We start from the raw sequence: 23,873 nt of genomic DNA on the forward strand, positions 1-23,873 counted from the left end.
GAAAGGCGCGAAAAAAATTAAACTGAAAACAACTGCGAAAAGGAAAGACTTAAGCAACAAACGTGAAATGGTTAGACTACGAGAAATTTAATGCGCCTGAAAGGCCAAAAGCTGGTTTTGGGTAGAAGGAATTAACGGCTCCGCTAATGTCAATACACTGTCAATTTATGCATATGGCAGAGCGCTTTTACATACACACACATATGAGTGTACATATACATGCACGCATTTGTACACGTTTACTGGTAGTGACATCTACGTAATCGCAAGTATGAATATGTGTATATTCGCTAGTTTGCCGGGTATGGGTAAAGATCTTGACATTGTTAGCACCCGATACGAAGCCCAGCTGCAATTAGCGCGAATGTTAATTGGTAATACCTGTTTTCTTTTTTATTATTGCTTTTTTTATCCTACAAATTAACACAAATTGGTTCAAAGCAACAGCAACAAAATTTACTAATTTCGTAAAAACCGATCTTAAGAAGGAAAGGAAAAAGTCCATTAGAGTTTAGGGCACACATATTTACTTATGTATTTACAAGCATACAAACATACAAAAACTAGTTTCACCCTCAGTAGTTTCGGTTGATCAAATAAATGTCACATGAAAGGGCAAGCAAATGGAAATTACCCGAATTTAAAATTTCGGCGACTAACTGACACAGCGAATAAATGAAATGTAACAAAAAAAAATGTAAAAATAAAAAGGAAAAATTGACAAAAAAAATTAAATAAGGATGTATTGTAAAAATATAAAAATTAAACCAAAAAAAATTTAGTTAAATACAAACATTTTTTTTAAATATCAGAACGTAACATTAAATTAAATTAAATTAAATTAAATGAAAATAAATAATAGTATTATAAAAAAATAAAAATAAGTTCCTAAAATCAAACTAAATAAAATAAAGCGAAATACAATAGAAAAATTGTATGATAAGAAATAAAATATAATCAAAATAAAAACTGAAACTGAAAAAAATTAAATCCAATGAAATAAAGTAAAATTAAAAAAAAACAAATAAAGAAAAAAATTAAATTAATAAAATTAAATTAAATAACGCGAAATGAAAAAGTAAAAAACTATAAAAATAAATTAAACAAAAATAAATAAACAAATTTTAAATAATGTGAAATTAAATAAAAACAAATCACGTAAAATAAAATAAAAATCAAATTTAGAAAAGATACAAGAAAATTAAATCAAATGAAGTAAAATAAAATGAAAATAAAATCAATTCAGAAAAAATTAAAATTAACTAAATAATGTAAAATGAAGAAAACAAATTGTCTAATATAGAATAAAATAAAGTAGGAACAGAAGAAAATTAAATCAAATGAAATAGATAAAATAAAATGAAAATAAAAAATTAAAATTAATTTAATGAAATTAAATGAAAATAAAATGAAATTAAATTCATCCGATCTATTCAAATAAAATACCGTGAAATTAAACAAAAATAATAATATAATATAATATGATATAAAATAAAATAAAAACAAAGAAGAATAAGAACATTTTGGAATAAAATAAATGAAAATAAAATCAAACAAAGAAAATATGAAAATTAATTAAATTAAATGAAAATAAATAGTATTAAAAAAATAGAATAATAACAAATTTAATAAAATAATGTGTGTAATAAAATAAAATATGAATAAAAAAAACCAAAAAATATAAAAGGATACAAAAATAAAATAAAATAAAGTTAAGTTTAAAAGAAAAATTAATAAATTATCTTAACATAACAATAAATTAAACAAAACTGAATTAAATTAAACTAAATTGAACTGCTCGAAATTAAGTAAAATCAAACAAAGAAACAATTTTAATCAATTAAATGGAATGAAAATAAATAAAACTAAAAAATAAGAAAGGCAGGCAACGGCAAACCTCCGTGTGTATTTCTGCCATGAAAAAGCTCCTCATAAAAATATCTGCCGTTCGGAGTCGGCTTGAAACTGTAGGTCCCTCCATTTGTGGAACAACATCAAGACGTACACCACAAATAGGAGGAGGAGCTCGGCCAAACACCTAACAGAAGTGTACGCGCCAATTACTTATTATTTTTTTTTTTTTAAATAAGAAATACGTTCAATTAAATTTAGTAAAATACAATAAAATAAAATAAATAAATGCCGAAGGTGCGGCTTGTGCGGTGAAACAATTGACCATGCAATTGCTGGATGTAGCGTACTTGCGCCCCGTTAATATGTCATGAGACTTAGCAATATAGCAAAGATCCTCCACCAACCAGTTGTGATAAAACGCGGTCTGTTACCAGAAGAAGTCTTGTCTTTTAAATATGAACAAAAGGCAATATTGGAAAATGCAAATTTTAAACTGTACTGTGACAGATTTGTTTCTACAGATCAAACCGCAGCTGCCAACAAAATTGAAATCATCTTGTTCGACAATATAAATAAAACAATCGAAGTAATCGATATAGCGGTGCCTCTTAATCACAACACCCAAAGCACATATAAACTACTATGGGCAAAAAGTAAGGTGAATTTATTTATCAAACTTCGCAGGATTAAAATTTCGCTCTAGTTATTTTTTTCATGAGTTGGCAGCACTGTTAATAACATCTGGGCCAACTTTCATGTGAATGTCATTATCAGTAATATATTTACGCTTGTGTTTACCAAACGACCAAGAGTGCATTTTTCGATTTTTACAATTTCTGATTTGATTGAGCAGAGAAGTGCCATCAAATTTTGTTTGCGGAATGAAATTTCGGCTGCGGAAACGTTTAGCATGCAGAAGGCATTTGGTGATTCGATCATGTCGCAGAAAAATGTTTATAAGTGGTACAAAGACTTCAAAGAGGGTCGAGAATGTGTTGATGACATGGAGCGCTCCGGTCGAGCATCGACGTCAACAGATGATCGACACGAATCACACGGATCTGTGAAAACCATTTTGAAAGACAATTTGGACCTACGAAAAGTCAAATCTCGTTTGGTACCGAAAGCTCTCAATTTCTTAGAAAAAAATCGTCGCGTTGATGTGTGTGAAACAATGCTTTCAGACTATCAGGACAAGCTCAAATGCATCATTACCTGAGATGAGACTTGGATTTATGCTTACGACCTTGAAACAACCGACCAATCAAGCGAATATCGTGCTAAAGGCGAGGCCACACCGAAATGAGCACGTCAAAGTCGTTCAAAAATAAAGGTCATGATGACAGTTTTTTTCGATTTTCGTGGTGTGGTGCACTATGAATTCCTTCCACCTGGCCAAACTGTTAATAAGGAATATTATTTGAGCGTTATGCTTCGTTTACGTGAAGCAATTCGTCTAAAAAGTCCAGAATTATGGGCCAACAACTCTTGGTTTTTGCATCACGATAATGCACCGTCTCACACTGCACTTATGCTTCGTGACCATTTCGCCAAAACTTCCACGCATATCGTTCCGCAACCACCGTATCCGCCTGATTTGGCTCCGTGTGACTTCTGGCTATTCCCAAAATTCAAGAGACCACTCCGGGGAACTCGATTCGAGTCGATTGAAGAGATAAAAGCTGAATCGAAGAAGGTGCTATACCGGGCTATACCGGAAATGGACTATTTGGCATGTTTCGGGGATTGGAAAAATCGTTAGCATAAGTGTATTTCATCGAGAGGGGATTATTTTAAAGGGGATGAAATTGATTTACAAGAATAAATAAAGATTTTTCATTTTACAACCTTACTTTTTGCCCACAGTAGTATATATAAATATAATTGACGCGTACACCCTTTTTGTGTGTTTGGTCGAAGCTCCTCCTCCTATTTGTGGTGTGCTTCTTGATGTTGTTCCACAGAGGGACCTACAGTTTCAAACCGATTCCGAACGGCAGATATTTTTATGAAGCTTTTTTTCATGGCAGAAATACTCTCGGAGGTTTGCCATTGCCTGCCGAGAGGCGACCGCTATTAGAAAAAAACGTTTCCTGCATTTTGGTCTTTCACCGAGATTCGAACCACCGTTATCTCTCTGAAATCCGAATGGTAGTCACGCACCAACCCGTTCGGCTACGGCGGCCGCCGTAAGCAAAGCACATACTCCACTAAAATATCGAAGTATGCAGCTTTGGCCATAGAACTTAAACGGATGTACAAAGTGAGGGAAAATTATTGGTATTATAATTATATTTTCCACTGGATTAGTGCCCAAGCATCTAATCAAAAATTTGAAGAAGTATGACTGCCAACACCTTTTAGAAGACATGCAGAAGTCGACACTTCTGCAATAGTTCGAAGATTTTTAAATATTTAAGCAATAGCAATCGCATGGGCATGGAACTTGGACTATGGTGGAGCCAGAGCACAATCCCTTGACAATTTTATCCGGGATGTGTAATCACCGGCAACAGCCGCCTGGATTAAACTCAAATAAAATAAAACAAAAAAACAGGAAAAAATTAAATCAAATGAAATAAAATAAAATGAAAGTAAAATCAAACAGAGACAAAATTTAATTAATTAAACGAAATGAAAATAAATAAAACTAAAATTTAATAAAATAAAAAAAAATAAAAATAATCTAATATAAAATAAAGTAAAAAGGGAATAAAAACGAAAATCAAATAAAATTAAATGAAAATAAAATCAAGCAAAGAAAAAATTAAAATTAATTAAATTAAGTTAAAATGAATAGTATTAAAAAATACAAAAATGAAATGAAAAAATAAAACCAAAAGAATAGAGTATATAAATATAATAGAATAATGGTAAATTTAACGAAATAAAGTAATGTGAAATGAAACAAAAAAAAAATTGTAGTATAAAAAAAATTAATTATAAAAAATGCAAACAAACAAATATTAAATAAAACTTAATAAATCTAAGTCAAATAAAGGAAAATTAAAAGAAATATCATAACAAACCATTAAAAAAAATAATATAAGACTTGAACAAATTAAACTAAATTCAACTACATGAAATAAAATAAAAGCAATTAAAGAAAAAAATTTAAGCTACTTAACTTTAGTGAATGAATAGTGTTAAAAAACTCAATAATAATAAATTTCATAAAATAAAGGAATGTGAAATGAAACAAAAATCTATAATCTATATATATATAAATGAAATGATGTTCGTTTGTACGCATTTTTTTGGGCCGATACGAGGCCAATTTTATTCATTCTTTTTTCATATTATAGGGATCCACTAGGGGAAGGTTTTTAGCAAAAAAAATTTCTTTTAAATATTTTCTTCATATAAAAAAAAGAAAAAATCAAAATATTGTACAAAACAAAACTTGCTCGATTCTTAGATTAAAGTAAGTTTCGAATCGACATTCATTTTATGTGTACAACTTTTTTTGAATTTTTCGTTATTGTGAAACGATTTGTGTCGTGTTGTAATTAAAGAGTCGAATACAGAAATTTCAAATGATTCGAATGAAAAATTTTTTTTTTTTTATTTCTTCCATAAAATATTACACCTGTCGTTAGACAATAAGTAATTTGATTTACAAAAAGATGGAATGAGAGTGATATTGAAGGGCCAATGCCCCCAAGCTCATTTAGAAGAAATATATACATATTATTTAAAAACAAGTGGTTAACAAACAATGATATATACGATTAGTTGACAATTGATTACAAGGATTTTGCAAGATCTGTTGGTGTTTGACGGTTAAGCCGACTTTGGGTAGATTTTTCTTTATATGGTAGTCTTCTCATCATAGGATTTGTATGCGTTAATAGTCTATTTATGTGTCTTCTGCTAGCGCTTTGTATTGTTTCATCAATAGTATCGATGTCAAGGTCGCGATGAATATCTGCGTTAGGTATGTACCAAGGTGCATTAGTTAAGGCCTAAGTATTTATGAAAATAATGTTTCAATTCAATTGAGCAATGCTTTCTTTGAACAATTCTATATGGAAATGAATGCGTTTGCAAACGATGTTTTCGGCTATGAACAAATGTTGGAATCGAATGAAAAAGGAAAGAAACGCGAAATGATAAAAAAAATTCTTGGAAAATTTAAAATGAATGGTGCTTCATTGGAAAAATTCAAAGGTAATAAGAACATACACAAGATAAAGTTAGAATTCGAATTTTTAGATTTATTTTGTTTATTTCTCATTTTTTCAGAAGTACACCACACAACAACTCATTCCAACTCCGATTTTGAAATCCTGGTGGAATTGGTGATCGATAATTTTGTCACTATAATGGTCAATGGAAATTTGCGTGTATCAGACCCTGCATATTATTTACCATATCAACTTTTTATGGAACATATGGACCAAATGAACACAAAAAAATAATTTAGTTTTGTTTTGATTTTTTGCAACATTTTGGTTTTCAGTTAATACAATAAAAACAATACTGTTTTTTCGTGAACACAAAATTCTAAATTTATTACGTTGTTTGTTTAGAATTTTTTTAGAAAAAAAGTAAATTTTTTGGTTTTGAGGAAATTTGTTTATTGTTGCTATTTGTGAAAGCGTAGATATTTGTAAGTATTTGACTATAATCCTAAAAGTTAATGGAATACCACTATGACACATAGAAAACATTTTTTCAAAGGGGTGTTTTTCGAAAATTATAAAAAAATTGTTTTCAAAAATTTTGAAGAAATAAAGTAAAATAAAAAAATTTCGAAAGCATGAAATTTTTTCAAAACCAAATTTTCCTCAAAAAGATAAAAGAAATTTCTTCGAAGAGGGGTTTTTCTAAAAGTACAAAAAAACAATTTCAAAAATTTTAAACAAATAAAATAAAATAAAACTTTTTCAAGGGTATGAAATTTGTTCAAAACAAAATTTTCTGAAAACCAAACAAAATTAAAAAAAAAAATGGTGTTTTCAAAGCATTTCATATTCCACTATTAATAGAGAATACATTTTTTCGAGAGGGTGTTTTTCAAAGCGGAAAAAAATCTTTTAACAAATCAATTTAAACTTTTACAAAAGTATGAAATTTTTTCAAGAACAAAATTTTCTCAAAAACGTTAAATTAAAAAAAAATAGTTTTTTCAAAATATTTAATTTTCAGCAATTAACTGAGAAGAAATTTGTTAGAGCGAAGTGTATTTCAGAACTTCAAAAAACACTTTTTAACCAAAAAAAAATAAACCTTTTTTCAAAAACGACAGGAATGATAACATTGCCTAACAATTTCTGCACTTTTGCACAGTCTAAAGAGGCATTGATACAGAGTGTATTTCCAAACATAGTTCAACATTACAAAAACCATGATTGACTCAGCGAAAGGGCAATTTTAGCTGGGAAAAATAAGGACGTCAATGATATAAATTCAGCTATTTTAGATCAAATACCTGGTGACATAGTTGCGTATAAGTCAATGGACACTATTACTGATCAAGACGAGGTCGTAAATTATCCAACTGAATTCTTAAACTCACTCGATTTGCCAGGCTTACCACCTCATAATTTACGATTAAAAATTGGAGCACTGATTATTATGCTGCGCAATAGTAATGTGCCCCGACTTTGCAACGGTACCAGACTCGCTGTGAAGAAGCTAATGGGTAACGTTATCGAAGCAACAATTTTGAAAGGGAAGTACAAAGGAGAAGACATTTTGATACCCTGAATTCCACTGATTCCGGCGGATTTACCATTCGATTTCAAACGTTTGCAGTTCCCTATTCGCCTTGCCTTCGCTATGAGAATTAATAAGGCGCAAGGACAGTCTCTACAAATGTGCGGTATTAATTTAGAATACCCAATTTTTTCTCATGGACAATTGTATGTAGCTTGCTCACGAGTTGGCAAACCATCGTCATTATTCACGCGAAAGATGAAAAAACCAAAAACGTTGTCAACCAAAAAGTGTTACAATAAAGTTCGAATGAAATTGTATCAAAGAATTTGCTTTGTTTCGTATTAATTTTATTCTCTTTCAGGAAATCATTGAATTTATCGTCTAGCGAAGCGGGCGAGGGTACGCTAGTATAAAATAAAATAAGCACAAAATAAAAAATAGAAGAAAAATAGATATATAAAGTTAAAAAAATTGAGAATTGAATAAAATAAAACAAGTGAGATAAAATGAAGGAGAATAAAGTAAAACAAAATAGCAAAATGAAAATTAAATAAAATTATTTATTTTGAAGAAGCACCTTATCTATGGCCTTCAAGAAGCGGTTGGGCCGAATTCTTGCCATATCATAAGGAATTTCTTTCAGTAAATTAGTACATCGAAATACATAATATTTATACTTAGTAGTTTTATTTTAAGAAACTGTACGATAGTATAAGAATTTATAAGAAGAGTGTAAACATTTGGCTTGCAGCAAAGCTGCCACCAAGTTGGGTAAGACTCTCCAAAGGAATGGGCTTTTTGAACAATAAAAAAATAAAATGAAATGAATATGAAATAAAAGAAAGGAAAACAAAATAAAATAAAATAAAATAAAATAAAATAAAATAAAATAAAATAAAATAAAATAAAATAAAATAAAATAAAATAAAATAAAATAAAATAAAATAAAATAAAATAAAATAAAATAAAATAAAATAAAATAAAACAAAATAAAATAAATAAAATTAAAATAATATACAATGCATAAAAAAGTTTAATTAAATTAACCCTTTGTGTGGCGCAGAAATAAACTAGCATTAACCACCATTCAGATGCTGATTCGCCCTAGAAATTTGTATTAGCATTATAAATTCTTTAAAGCAAATAATAGTATTCGAATATTACAGAAAAAATAAATAAGTAAACAAAATTAACGATTTACAGAACTTGAAAGCATCGGATAGTGATATGAGAATGCAATAAAATCTCTTGCGTGCCCATTGGACCCGGCCGGTAGACAAAGAGTTAAGTAAATTGAAATAAATTTATAAAAAAAAGGAGCTCATGTGCTCACAGAACAACATATGGGAAAGTTTAAAAAATGCAGGGTAAGTACTAGGGCGGGTCGATTTAAAAATCGCTCATTGCTCTGTGAAAATCGTATTCTAGGGATCAAAATAAGAAACTTTGCCGAAGGAACCGTACCTCTACAACGAGTTCTGATGTCCCCAAATTTGGGTCGAACGAAAAATCCCACTTTGACCCATTTAGAGTGCTCCAATCGAGTCCAAATATATGACCGACCCCCACTAACTTTGGACGGTCGATCCACCCATGCCAGTGGCACACCCCCTGGAACTCCCCTGGGGGGTTCCCCATACAATCATTTCAAAATATCACCATTTTTGGCCTTTACATGAGAAAAGAAACTAAAAAGTTCGACCCAAATTGGGGGACATCAGAATTCGTTTTAGAGGTGTGGTTCCTTCGGCAAAGTTTCTTATTTTGATCCCTAGAATATGATTTTCACAGAGCAATGGGCGATTTTTTTGCCTCCCCACAAATCGACTCGGCCTAGTAAGTACGGTATTTGAAAACCCCTTGAGAGTAAAACTAATTAACTTTTATTTTGAACAAAATTTAGTCACGAATTTTTTACACAACTTTAACTTAAATATTATACATAGGTATATAAAATCATTCAATGCATATCTATTAGCTACAATAACCTCCTCGATCCGCGTCCAGAAACGATTGCATGCCCGAATCAAATGCTCCTTATTCATATTGACCATAACGGTATTAATTGCAGCATTCAGAGAAGAAATGGTGTTTGGGAGAATGCTTATTGGTTTCACGTTCAACAACTCCCCACACGTAGTAATTTAAGAGATTCAGGTTTCTGGGATGAGGCGACGATAAGTTCGGTGTTTTGTGGTTATGGAAAAATGTCAGCCCTCAAATCTTGTGTCACCATCGTTTTATGGGAAGGAATAGAGTCTTGCTGTCTTGGCATACATACACTATCAATCCAGGGTTTCACTACTGACTCTAGAACCTCGATACATGCAGCAGAATTTACACGAAAACCTTGAGTAAAGAAGTGAAGTGGCATGACAAGTGTTTTGTTGCACACAACACCTAAAACCTTAAGAGTAGCTGAATCCTTTGTATGAATGACAACAGGAACCTCTGTAGGATGAGAACATAGCCAGCCATCTGGAATTTCCGCGGTTGGTCTTTTGGTCCTGGTGCATAACATCTGAGTCACTTCAGGGAGCTTAATTTTGTTTAGAATGCGATTTAACAGTAAACGGGAGATCTTCATGGAAAACTCGACGGATAAGATCCTCAGAAACACAAAGCTTCCTCGTAAGGGTCCTCATTGATTTTGAAGTGCTCTCGCCAAAATATAACTTGCACTTCTTTAATAAATTCTGCAGATCGGACAGTGTCAGAACGTTCCTAGTGTATTCCAACAGTTTCATATCGCCGCCTGATGCTTCCAATTCACGGCGAACCTCATGAACGAATGACCGAGATGTCTAAATCGGGGTGATTTGCATATACAAGATGAGGTCCAAAATATACAAGACTGAGCTAAAATAGAAACGACAGGAGCTTTGTTCTGATAACTTCGAGTTTATTTATTTAAGAGAGTTCCCTCTGGCCTCGATACACTCTTTTGCGCGATGTAAAAGCTTTTCGAAAGAGTGTTTCAGGTTATTGACCGGAATGTCCTTCAGGATGTCGGTACAAGCCTTTTGGATGGCCTCTACGGGCGCAAAACGTTTAATAAAAAAATCAGTCACAAGAGTGGATCGATTATTATGCAATAAGCGCTAGTTTCCTTCCTTCCTTTAGGGCGAATTCTACAAATGCGATGCAACAAAGGCTTCAACACGCCAGGATAGAAAATTGCATTGACAGTTTGGCCCGTTGGCATGAACTCCTTGTTGAAAATTCTTTTGGAATCGTAAAAAACAAATGAGTATCGACTGGATTTTTAACTTCTCCAAATGCGAGTTTTTGGTTGGTGGCTCGTCTGGGGCTCCTACCATTCGGCACTTTGACGCTTAGTTTCAGGTTCATGTTGGAAACATCACGAAAATCAAGGAGAAAATCAAGAACTGGGAGAGGCTATCAAATTGGCTGATGCAGCGAAACAAATTTTGATGGAAAGAAGAGAAAACGCTGAGGGTGAGCTTAGACAAATTTTCAAAAGCGTGAGCGAAATTAGCGAACAATATGAAATTGAATTGCGAAAGCCAAGGATTGCGTCGAAACAGACCCAACGTTCCAACGTACAAACTGATTCAGCTGAAGATTATTTCCGCATAACAATCTACATACCGTAGGCGGCCGCCGTAGCCGAATGGGTTGGTGCGTGACTACCATTCGGAATTCACTGAGAGGTCGTTGGTTCGAATCTCGGTGAAACACCAAAATTAATAAAAACATTTTTCTAATAGCGGTCGCCCATCGGCAGGCAATGGCAAACCTCCGAGTGTATTTTTGCCATGAAAAAGCTCCTCATAAAAATATCTGCCGTTCGGAGTCGGCTTAAAACTGTAGGTCCCTCCATTTGTGGAACAACACCAAGACGCACACCACAAATAGGAGGAGGAGCTCGGCCAAACACCTAACAGAAGTGTACGCGCCAATTATTTATTTTTTAATCTACATACCGTATATTGATTCGTTTCTGGTACAATTGCAATCTCGATTCTTAAATCACCGCAATATTTTATCAAATTTCGCTTGCCTTTTTCCCAACAAAATGCAAATTTTCGAGGAAGAGTCCTGCGCTCAACTATTCCAACCATAGTGTTCAATTTTGTACGACGATTCCCGTGAAATCTGGGTGAACAAAGTACAACTTTGGCGGAAGCTCATTGCCGGAAAGGAAATAAAAAACTCACTTGAAGCACTCGATATTTGTAATGAAGATGCGTTTCCAAATGTTAACCAGATGCTTCGCGTAATGGCAGTTTTGCCTGGGACAACAGCGACGAATGAACGATCCTTCTCAACTTTGCGACGACTGAAAACGTATTTGAGATCAACAATGTCTGAAGATCGCCTGAACGGCTTAGCCTCACTCAATGTACATCGCGATGTCAAAATCGATCCGCAAATAATTTTGAAAGAGTTTTTTTCCGTACCTCGAAGAGTTGATTTATTACATACCTAAATGTAGTTAATTATTACTTTTGACAATAAAATTTCTGTACTCTAAAATTTTTTTTTCTTTTTTCATTGATAACGTAACTTGAGTTAAAACCACCCCCTCGGAAATTTTCTGCGCACTGGCCTGAGCCTGGTTACCAAGATGTGGCTAAACTATTGTTTGAGGGCAAAGCCAGTGTTAATAATAACACTGATCGCCTCCAAATGATTGTAATTCAACCTCATCATCAATTAGATTTCACGATTGTGGGACATATTATATATATATCTATGCCCGTACACACTTAGTCCATTTATAAATTAGTCGAGCGAATAAATGAATGAAATCGATGATGAAACGACCATTCGCAAGTATTTGATTGAATGGATTACTTAATATTCTGTGCAAGTAAAAACTAAGTCTTCAAAAATGGGAAGCACACATACATATGTATTTATACAAATATACAAATTTACTTTACAAACATACATACCAAAGTACATATGAACATTCTTCATGCAAATGTCAAAAGAACTTCAGTAAAAAAGTGAATACGTAAATAAAATAAACAAATTGGCACAAGCGCACCCAAGAAATAAAACCTTAACCATAAAACCTGTCGAAATGATGTGCGTAAATTTCTAATGAAGACATTATACAAAAGTAAAATTTCCGTGCAAAAAATAAACGGGTGGTACATAGCAAAGCAAGAAAAAAAGCAATACAAACCCTACCAGAAAAAAATTAGAAAGAAAGCAAATTTTAATACATACAGAAAATAATTTGAGTATTTATGCAATAAGAAGATTGTTGTCAGAAAGCAAAAACCTGCAAATGATTACGTCAATACAAAATTTTATTCTTCTACATACATACAGTCAGTCCAAAAAGTTTTGGGACGGTGATTTTGTTTACAATAGTCGCTATGTTTTAGGGGGGGCAGCTCCGCCAGACAACGACGTGGGGTTAGATGGGAAAGTGATGCGAACAATATAGCCACTCCTCTCCAAATGGCAACCTCTACCCGCTGTCCAGGACCTGATGCCCTGGACTTGGTACTCCCTGTTTTCGCTAACGAGGCTCTGTCGACCGGTGACAAGGCGGTATAACCTTGTCAGCACTTTAAGCTAAGGTGTCGAGGTACCCGTGCCGAGAGCTGCATGGCTGGTAGTGTCTAAATACCAGTCTTTAACGGTCCCCTCCGATGCCCAGGCAAGGTCGGTTGTATTAAGTGCCTTACCACGGCATGCCGGCTCTGCCGTGGCGGACCACCCCTTCCGTGCCTACTCGTGAGACCAAAAAGCGTATGGTATCCAAACTAAAAACAAAAGAAGAAGTTAAGGAGTTAACGGAGAGTGTGCTGGGCACTCTCTCCGAGGACGATCTTATGGCCTCCAGCCAGGAAACGATCGTCGAGCCATGTACGAGGGGTGCAAAACACAGCACCCCGCTTCTTAGACCAAGCCTACTCCAGTCGGCTACCAAGACGACTTCTGGTGAGGTAATCAAGGCGGCTTCTGGAAAGGTTTCCTTGGGGGCCTCTGGTAAGGCCGCCAAGGTGACCCCTGGCAATGATGCCCCGGTGACCACTGCGAAGGTCACCAAGCAGAAGAACAAGAAGTCGTCCGGTATCTTGCTCAAAGCGCGCTACCTGAGGGCGAAATTCATTCTGGCAAAGATTGCCAAGAATGAACAAGCCGGTAAAGCGCACGAGCGGGACGCTGAGGACCGTGTGACCGTCCGCAGCAAAATTTAACCAGCCACAACAACAGCCTAAATCGGCACGAAGCTCGGCTAAACGTAACCGCTCACGGGATGTGAGTGGACGTGGGGCCTAAAGGAGCAAATACTCCTCAACCCAGAGGGCTGAGGGTCCTTCAACCAGTGCGGCAGGCGCGGCCTCGAGGGCGGCTTACAGTGAGGTGGCCAGAGATCATCTCCAAGTTGCCCTCGTGGACGCGCAAACCAATAGTGGAAGGGCGGTGTTACCCCTTTGGGATGCTATTGAGGGACGGCTATCGTGTATGGTCGTCAGACACCTCATAGACAAAAAAGGGCCAGCACCTCTCTTCGACTCGGGTGAAATCTGTCAAGGCTGTAGGGTGATAAAATGTGCCAATCAGTACTCGAAAGAGTTTCTGGAGAAAAGCCTTGCTACGGTTAGCAACGCCTGGGAAGGGCTTTCGCTAAAGCTCATCCCTGCCTCAGAAATTCCCAGACGACCACGAGCTAGAATCTGGTTGTCGAAAATGGAGCTGGACAGTTCGGAAATTGTCCCGTGTCTCAAGCTACAGAATCCTGAGGTTCCTATGGATGACTGGTCTGTCATCAAAGTAGAAGAACCTCAGCAGCATAGCTCAGCCGTATTACTGCTGATTACACAGGCCGACAAAATTTAACCAACATTCAGACCCAGAAACCAGACTATATATTTCCGAAGGTTTATGATGCGCTGAATCCAAATCTGGCCTCAGAATTGCTCTATCAGCTCTGGTTTTCGAGATATCCTAACCTAAAAGTGCAAAAAACCCCATTTTTGCCCATATTTGAGGTTATGTAGCCTTGCAGATGTTTTCTTTCACCAAAATTAAAGGATGGCATCTTTAAATACAATCCTTCTTTTTTCAAATGGCGTTTTGTTTGCTCAAATATCATTTTTTTCGCAGAGATATCGCATTTTGAAATTTTCATGTTTTTTTTTTGTATTTTTTGCACTTTTAGGTTAGGATATCTCGAAAACCAGAGCTGATAGAGCAATTCTGAGGCCAGATTTGGATTCAGCGCATCATAAACCTTCGGAAATATATAGTCTAGTTTCTGGGTCTGAATGTTGGTTAAATTTTGTCGGCCTAGTTCCATTAAACACGAAAGATACGATTATCGTAAAAACTCAAACTAATAAATTAATTTTAGTTATCAATCCGAATTTTGCATGGACAGAGAAGCAGATATTAGTTTAAATTATTTCGGATACTTTTCCTTGTAGACTAGTGTTAACAACGAGTCGCTGGAGGCACTCGAAAAACAGCACTTCAAGCTTCGCTTTGGCCTCAGGTTGGCCGATGACTTGGAGAAATTGGGGGATGGCACCAAGAAGCTGCTCGACGATCTGCGGCTGTCTGGGACGGACGCAGATTCTGAACTGGGGGAGCAGTCGTAAAGGTACCTACCTACCTACCTACCTAAGTTATTCCGCTTTGTACTCATCTATTTTTAACGAAAACGGAAAATGAAAATTTGAAGTGAAAAATAAAAAACAATATTTTTAGTGATAATTAATATAAAATTAGAGGTACATGCAAAGGTCAATATGTTAAAGAATATCTCTGTAAAATTTTGAGTTGATACCTTGATTCTCATCTTTCGTTCGACGCTCATCACTTCGATGACTTTATAGGGCCTTTTTAGAGTTTCTATTAAGCTCAGTGTTGCCAACGCCAATAAATCTGAGTCGCTAGGGCCAATATCAAAAGTCGCTAGAAAGTCACTAACTCCATCAGGGGCGGATCCTAAATTTCATTCTGAGAGGTGCACAAGAGGCCAGCTTTGGCTTAAAATTTTTAGATGAATAATAATTAAACCAGTAATACCAACTCTACTGAAATTTGAGATCAACGGAAGTTAGTTTAAATCTCCTGAAATACTGTTTTTTTTTATTATGATTCGATAAATCTACTAAATTTTCTAACGCTTTGTTAATTTGTGTCTGAAAAATATTTGTCTCTTTAAAATATCATTGGAAAGCATGAGTGATTCAAGAAATGTTGAAAAAGTTATTTACGAAGTTGATCCAGTACTGGATTCAAATGGAAATTTGAAAATTTATAAAATTAATAATATTAACTATTACGCTTTTATAATAAAACCAGGCAAATCATACAATAATTTACTATATTATTATTAATTAAAATCTTGAAATGGATTTAAAAAATATATTTAAGCATAGTAAAGAAAAAGTGGCATAAAAAAGCTACGCTTTAAGTGTTCCTCCACTGTGACAGCCAAAGAAATAAGTGATTTTTTTTTAGGGGGAAAATAAAGGAATTTTGTGGATCGGATTTTTTTTATTTTATTAAGTGTCCATTGAGGACTGTCATTCTAAATTTTTATGGAAAAATATTAATTTATAAATTTAAAATTTCAATTATAGATCGATAACTTATCGACGATAACACACCAATAGGCAGTGCGTTATTGAATCTATAGTCAGTAAATTGTTACTCTAGAGTATGGAAGGTAAAGGTCATTCACGGGTAATCAAGTTGACAGAAAAGTATCTATTGCCTAAAACGGTTTTGATTTGCTCTCCAAAAGTCGCCAGATAAGTCGCTAAATCATTTTTGCCGTCAAAACTTTTTTTTTGTCGCCAAGACTGAAGCAAAAGTCGTCAATTCTAGCGACAAAGTCGCTAAATTGACAACACTGATTAAGCTTAAAATATTGAAAAGATATTCTTTAGATTGTAAAGTAACATTTGAAAGTGCTGGAGCAACTGCCCCCCTTAAATGCTAGATCGTTTTCGTTAATCGCGTGTGAAAATATAGTTTTTATTACAATATAATAAAAACATATAAGTCGAATGAGAACTTTGAAACTTGTGGACAAAACACTTTGAAATTTCCATTAAAATTTTGAACTTTCTGCTCATAATTTTAAAAATTTTTTCTTGTACACAATTTGATGGCTCATTTGATTCTAGTGCCACAAAATGTTAGTTTGATGAATCAGCATCAATAGAAGCTGTTGATCTTGGAGTAGAGAGTTCTGCGAAAAATCTTTGGCGTTGGTTTGAAATTGTTGAAAACTCTCGTTGATTTTTAATAATTTCTACCCGTTTAAGCGGGTGAAGAAACAAATCAAACGGGAATTTTTAGTAACTTCAAACTTCAGCTTGCTATAAAACTGGCTACTCGGATGCAACAGAAGCTGCTTTAGCACGATATGAGATAAATGCAAATGGCGAAATCGCTACAATCATGAACTTGAAAAACTGTACGTGTACCCGTCTGTAATAACTACAATGATGATCAATAGACTGAGCTGGGCGGGTCGCTCGCCGCACAAATGGATGATGGTGTAGATGAAGGCGCAGTTTATCCACTCACGAACGCGGCTGACTATGTCAGACTTACACTTTTTGATTTTCAATTTCGGGCGCCAGTTTTCAAATTATAATTAATTTGATGTTTTTTTAAAAATAGTTAGAGCTTTTAGCTCTTCTTTATTTCACTTCAAACTTCAGACTGACTATACACTTTCAATACTTTCTTGTTACAACTTATTTGCCTAATTAAACTTATTAGTAAATACGATACGAATATTATTTTATGCTGACCTAATGTCTGCTTACAATTTTGTTAGTATCGAGTTCACTCAAATTCTATGGGAAAGTAATAAATTTAATTTGAATTTTACTGGTGTTAACTTTTATGTGGAAAGCTCCATGAAGATCTATACGAGTACACTTTTGCATGCGTTTGAACCAATTGTCGAAGCACTTTTGCCACTCTGAATGAGGTACATACCTCCAAAACATGCATTCTGAATGCCGCAACCGCTTCTTGTTTTTTACGTACGGGAATAAAAAGAAGTCATTCGGTGCCAAGTCAGGACTATACGGCGGATGACCCATTAATTCGATGTTTTGGGTGCTCAAAAATGCAGTTGTTTGAGCCGATGTGTGAGAGCTCGCATTGTCCTGGTGAAGAGTGATCCGTCTTTGGCGATTGGTTTTCCTAATTTCTTGGAAGAAAACTGGCAAAAAAATGATTGTGTACCACTCAGAATTTACTGTTCTGCGTTGTTCTAGTGGTCCGGTTGCGACATGTCCAGTTTTTCCGAAAAAACAGGCGACCATTTGCTTGGAAGTGCTTCGTGCGCGAACAACTTTTGTTGAATTTGGCTCATCTTGAAACACCCATACAGTCGACTGCTGTTTACTTTCGGGCTCATACGCGTAAATCCATGATTCATCACCTGTCACAATGTCATAGACGTGTTTCGAAGCCCCGCGATCGTATTTTTTGAGCATTTCCTACGACCAATCGACACGAGTCCATGCAACGTTGCTGAGTTAATCCACGTCGAAAGTTGTAAAAAATAATCGCACGAAAATGTTCACGATTTAATTCCAATTTTGGACCGAGATGAATCTTTTAAGTTACTGTAAACAACACAAATAGTGCTGGTATTTCAAAACATTCTGAGTACGTAAAAGCCAAAAAATGTCAAACTTTGCGATACAGCTGTCAGTTGCCAGATTACAAGACCAGGGTTGCCAAATCCCGAAATATAAAAGGCACCCCTCGTACTTACTACATGTCTCCGCCGTTCGAGTTTAGGATTATTTTTCATCTACAGCCTGTGCCAGAAAAAAGGAACCGCGATTATTCATGAAGTATAAAATATATACATATTTAAAAAATGTTCACATGAAAGTATGTACATACAAAACTACGAGTCGCAATCACTCGAAAAGCCGTGTAGTCTTCATCGTTGTCGAGTATAGCCTGGCCTCTTCTTCATGCTTTGAACCAGCTCGTCGACAAACAGGACTAGGTTTTGTGAACTTGACGCACGAGCTGCTTTAAATCATTGACTGGTGTTCCGGCACGATGCGTTTTTATAGTTCCCCACACATTCTCAATGGGGTTGGAGTCTGGTGACTGGAAAGGCCAGTCCATTGCTGTAACACCATTTTCTTGTTTTGTTGTTTTTCAATATGTTTTTCGGAGAGCAGTGGTTTTGCTGATGTGGAACGGTAGGATATAGGATATAGCCTCTTTCAGTCGTCGTTCGATAGTGTTGATACTCACATCTATTCCTTTGGTGCTTGGCGTAGTCTCGCTTTAAAAGTTGGACGATCACTTTATCCTGCTTTTTTGTCGTCACTGGCTTCAAGCCGCGCTCGGAAAAGTCATCAACATTCCACTTCACAACAAACTCTTTTGATTTTTTAATTACTTTTGCAGCCGCGGCGTAAGATAATTTCGGCCCTTTCGAATGCGTGCATAAAAATACCGCCTCAAAACTCTTCGCGTACTTCACACATTTCAGTTTCAGTTTGGTTGCGCTTACGGAAAAGTTTCGAACAAACTTTTCGAACCTTTGAGTAGGCCTATTACGCAGCAAAGAGCAGAATGAAATATATCTTGAAGTTACAAGAAAAAAACCGGTTCTTTTATTGGTTTTTCTTTTAATTTGGTTATCCTAAATTTAGTATACATTTGGCTCAAATCAGTTGTATCCATGCCTCTCCTTCCACGCTGAGCCAAATTTTGAGTAAAAGTCTCATTCTACACTCTCAAAAAATCAAATTTAGTTGCACTTGCACATTCGAAGCGCCGGTGTTGAGACCTACAAAAATTTGAAGATAATTTTTAATTTCTTCGAATGATCATTTTCAGCGCTTTATCGAATTGTAGTATTAACTACTGAGACAAAAAAAAATTTATGTTATAATATTTTATTTAATAGGCCCCATTGTATCCACAAAAGTTATCGTATGATGAAGATTTCATACTGGAGGTGAGATGGGACCGTATTTTTTCCTCGATGAAGAAGCAACGTTGTAAGTGTCATGCTACGATCAAGGGAGATGGATATCGTGTCTTGCAGAAATACTAATTTAGACGATGTACATGTGGCCAGAACGATCTCGCGATTTTGGCCATCTATGCATTTACCCAGGCCGAACTCTCTCAATACGCGGGAAACTATTCGGACCCAGCGATGGTGTGTATTGATCGGTCATCAGGGGGTATGAACTCAAAGTTTCTAAAAATGGTTTAGGTTTAGCTTGTGAGTCGAGCCTCTCAATCTGATTGGGCCACGTGCGGTGATAATTTTTCCCGCGTTGTGCATGGGCACCACATTCAATATTACGTTAAGTACTAGAATAGGAGTGTCTACGTGACCCGGATTTAGGTATATCCGGCGAAGGATTCGCACGCCAGCAGCATTGCCCGTACATGTATGGGCAATATTTATGCTGCCACAACAACAACAACTCATATATCGTATTTCTATATTTCTGATATCTGAATTCATCTGTCTTTTGTTTAATTACGAAATTTGTAGGTACCTAATGAAAAATTCTTTGCTAGAGATACGGACTTTCAAAATCAGGAAAAACTGAGGTGTCCAACAGCTATGCTCCTTACCACATTATTGATGGCATCAGTATGTGTCCAAGCTTTATTATTGATATTTACATTTGTTATTGATATGGAGTCTTCCTGCACACGTACAGACACACACAGGGATACCATGAAATTTCAACAAATATTTATGTATGTAAATGAGATGCATAAAAAAGTAACAGCACAACAGTCAAAGGTACCAAAAGGCAATAAAAAATCGGTGACAGCAATAATTTCCTCCTTTTACCAAAAACAATTACGCCACCAACAGAGTTGTAGGTATCATTGTTGGCAACGCGTTTTTTTTGTTTTTTTTTTTTTGTTTCTTCTTCTTCTTGCATTGTTTATTTTCCTGTTGCAGCCATCATAATTTGTGCGTTGTTGTATTTATGTGCATAAAATGCGGATTGTTGTTGTTCTTATTGTTGTTTTTAGAGCTGCAGTACTGTCGTAACTGTTTTTCTTATTGTTGCGGCTGTCATTCATTGTCTACTGCCAGTGTGTTGGACATTGTAGGTAAATTATACGCGTATGTATATACATAAGTGCATACGTATGTGTTTTTCACTTTTTTGTTGTTCTTTTGTTTCATCATTTTTTCTCGCATTGCGTTTTTGTCACGGCCGATGACGCAGCAGCAACAGCCACCGACAGAGGCGCACTCTTTGCACTTGACCTTGTGGGCTGTGTCACCGGCAGGCACGCATTGCGAACAACAACACAAGCACAATCGTATGCTAGTATGGAAATATGTAGATGTGAATGTGCATGTGTATTACATATCAAATATACGAATACACCTTTGTGATTCGCGATGAATCAACCCTGCGCACGCATGAAAAGCAAAGCAAAAAAAAACACTGAACGGAAGCGGCTAAAAGCAGTTAAAGCAGCAGCTGAGCATTCACTGGTTACAGCACGAATGGCAGCAGCAGTTTGAAGCGTACATATATACCTACAGACATCTTTGTATAGGAACTCATAATTATAATAGCAGTAGGTACGTATGTATGTGTGTATGTAAGTGACGAACGCTGGCGATAGTGCAAACAAATTTGTTTATTGTTGTATTGACAACAACGGCTCAGGCAGCGGGCAATGACATTGACGAACCAACCAGCAGCTGATATTGAAGTAACCACCACAAATAAAACCAAAGAAATACGGTGAGAAGTTCTCTGTAAGAAGTGCAAGTTTCTCTTGAGAAATAAAATGAATACAAATATATGTATCTATTTTTTTTTTCATTGGTTTCGAGTAGACTGAGAGATAATAGGTAATCTAGCATAGCTGCTTATTGCACTTGATACCTAATACAGGAAGTACGCTTTGGAAAAGGGGAAGTGAGGGGGAATGTTACAATGTTAGCTCATCTTTGGGCTGCTCTGACTGCTCAATGAATCAGAAAAATGTTGTGAGGGACAGCCAATGTAGCTGATCCATTCTCAGTGCATCTGAGAAAGTGCTGTATGTTGTCGTCTTACTCTCGATTGGATGCATAATGGGTTGTTGATTACGCCTAACGTAGCCAAATGCTGATCCCATGGATTGTGTCCTGTGAACAGTCGAAAAAATTATCCTTCGTTATCAGTTTGTTGGAGAATTCTACTACCTTTTCGGTATTTTCATTTATTGGGAGGTTGTTCTTGTTGTCGTAGCAGTTAACTTTGCCCTGTCAGTGTAGTGTAAATCACCGGTCATATTCGTCTAGCTCATCTAACGGTAGGCCCAGGAAACTTGCTGTTTCGACAGGTTAGGTCCAGAGGGAGGGGGTTGTTAGATGAGTGGGTGTGATGGGGCATGTGAAAGGGTGGTTAGTGTCGTACCTGCCTTCACATGTCGGACATATGTTTAGTATGTCGGGGTCGATTCTGGATAAGTAGAAGTTAAACCTGCTACAGTATCCAGAACGTAATTGGGCCAAGGTTACGCGGGACTCTCGGGGAAGTTGGAGCTCTTCGTCTGCAATGGCTGGTGGTTAGACTCCGATGACGGCATTCGGGGGTCGGGAACTTAAGAAGGTGGTAAGAGTCTCCCGATAAATGTAGTTAATTGTCTGTCTGTACAGTGTCCGATCCAGTAATTATCGGTCTGTTTTGTCCTGGATCTCGTCCGCGTAATTGAGGAGGTGCCTCCTGACGTGCCTGGGAGGCGGCTTTGGCTCGAGCAGGTGTCTGCATGGGTGGAATCTGCGGTAACACCCTAATAGGAACTGCTTACTGAGCAGTTTATTATGCTCCTTTACAGGGGTCATATGGGCCTCGTCGTGTAGATGTTGAAGTGGGGACATCAAAAGACATCCTGTGGCAGTCCTAATGGCAGTGTTTTGACAAGTCTGTAGCTTCGTCGACTGCGAATCACTGGTTCTAGGCGACCAGACAGGCGTAGCATAGTTTAAAACCAGCCGGCCTATTGCCTTAAATGTCGATAGCAACATTTCTTTGTCTTTGCCCCAAGTGCTGCCGGCAAGCGATTTGAGGACCTTGTTGCGATTTTGGACTTTAGCGGCAATAGCGGTTGTATCTGCTGAGAAGTAGAGCAAACTGTCGAAGGTAACTCTCAATATTTTGGGGTTACTAACAGTAGGAATTGATGTGTCGTCGACGTTTACCTTGAGTTTCAGTTTGACCTCCTTTGTCCAGGTGTTGAAGTAGCGAGAAAGGCAGATGAGGTAGTCGTTTACATTGGCGCATAGGCCATCCTATGTCATTGCCCGATGCCATTATCGTGCAGTCCTCGGCGTAGGAGACCAGAGAGACTCCCTCTGGTGGCTGGGGGAGTTTCGAGATATATAAGTTAAAAAGCAAGGATGAACGAACCTGCGGAACTCCTTGCTTGATCTTCCTCTGTTTTGATATTTGGTCTCGAAATATCACCGACGAATGACGACCACTCAGGTAGTTCGCGGTCCGCCTCTTCAACCCTGGCGGGAGTATCGACTGAAAATATCATCTAGTAGCGTGGCGTGGCTGACAGTGTCGAAAGCTTTTTTTAGGTCCAACGCTACTAGGAGAATCCTCTCTCAGGGGTGATTTTGGTTGAGCCCGCGGTTTATCTGAGTGTTTATCACTGTGAGCGCTGTGGTGGTACTGTGCATTCTTCGGAAGCCATGGTGATTGGAAGCTGGGGTCAGGTGTTTCGTGTAGAAGGGCTCCACTAATGGGGAAAGGAAAATTATTGGCCAATAAGAATCCCCTTGGTTGGCGGGTTTCAGTAGTGAGACCACTCTCCGTGAGTTCCACTTGTCAGGAATTATGAGAGTGGCAATGGACATATTGAAAACCCTTGTGAGGTACTCTGCTTGCAATGGGCCCAGAAGACGAGGCCTTCCTCTTCCTCTGCTACCACTATCGAATACTTTCAGAGCCGGAGCGTTTCATTTATTTTTATTTTTTATTTTTTTTATTCGCTGCGCTATGTCTATGTCGCCGTAAAGCTCATACAGCTCATTGTCCCATCGCCTAGGATACTCGTCGTCGTTAATGTACACAGGTCCAAAAATCATTCGCAGAATCTTTCTCTCAAGCACTCCAAGGGACGCCTCATCGGATATTGTCATCGTCCAACCTTCTGCGCCATACAATTGGAGGGGTATGATGAAAGCCTTATAATGTGAGAGTTTTGTTCGTCGAGAGCGGACTTTACTACTCAATTGCCTACTTAGTCCAAAGTAGCGCTTTTCGGCAAGAGAGATTCTACGTTGGATTTCAAGGCTGCTATCATTATCGGCGTTAATGCTGGTTCCTAAATAAACGAAGTTTCTCACAAACTCGAAATCATAATAA

This window comes from Anastrepha obliqua, chromosome 2 (genome assembly GCF_027943255.1).
Source record: "Anastrepha obliqua isolate idAnaObli1 chromosome 2, idAnaObli1_1.0, whole genome shotgun sequence".
Taxonomy (NCBI): Eukaryota; Metazoa; Arthropoda; class Insecta; order Diptera; family Tephritidae; genus Anastrepha; species Anastrepha obliqua.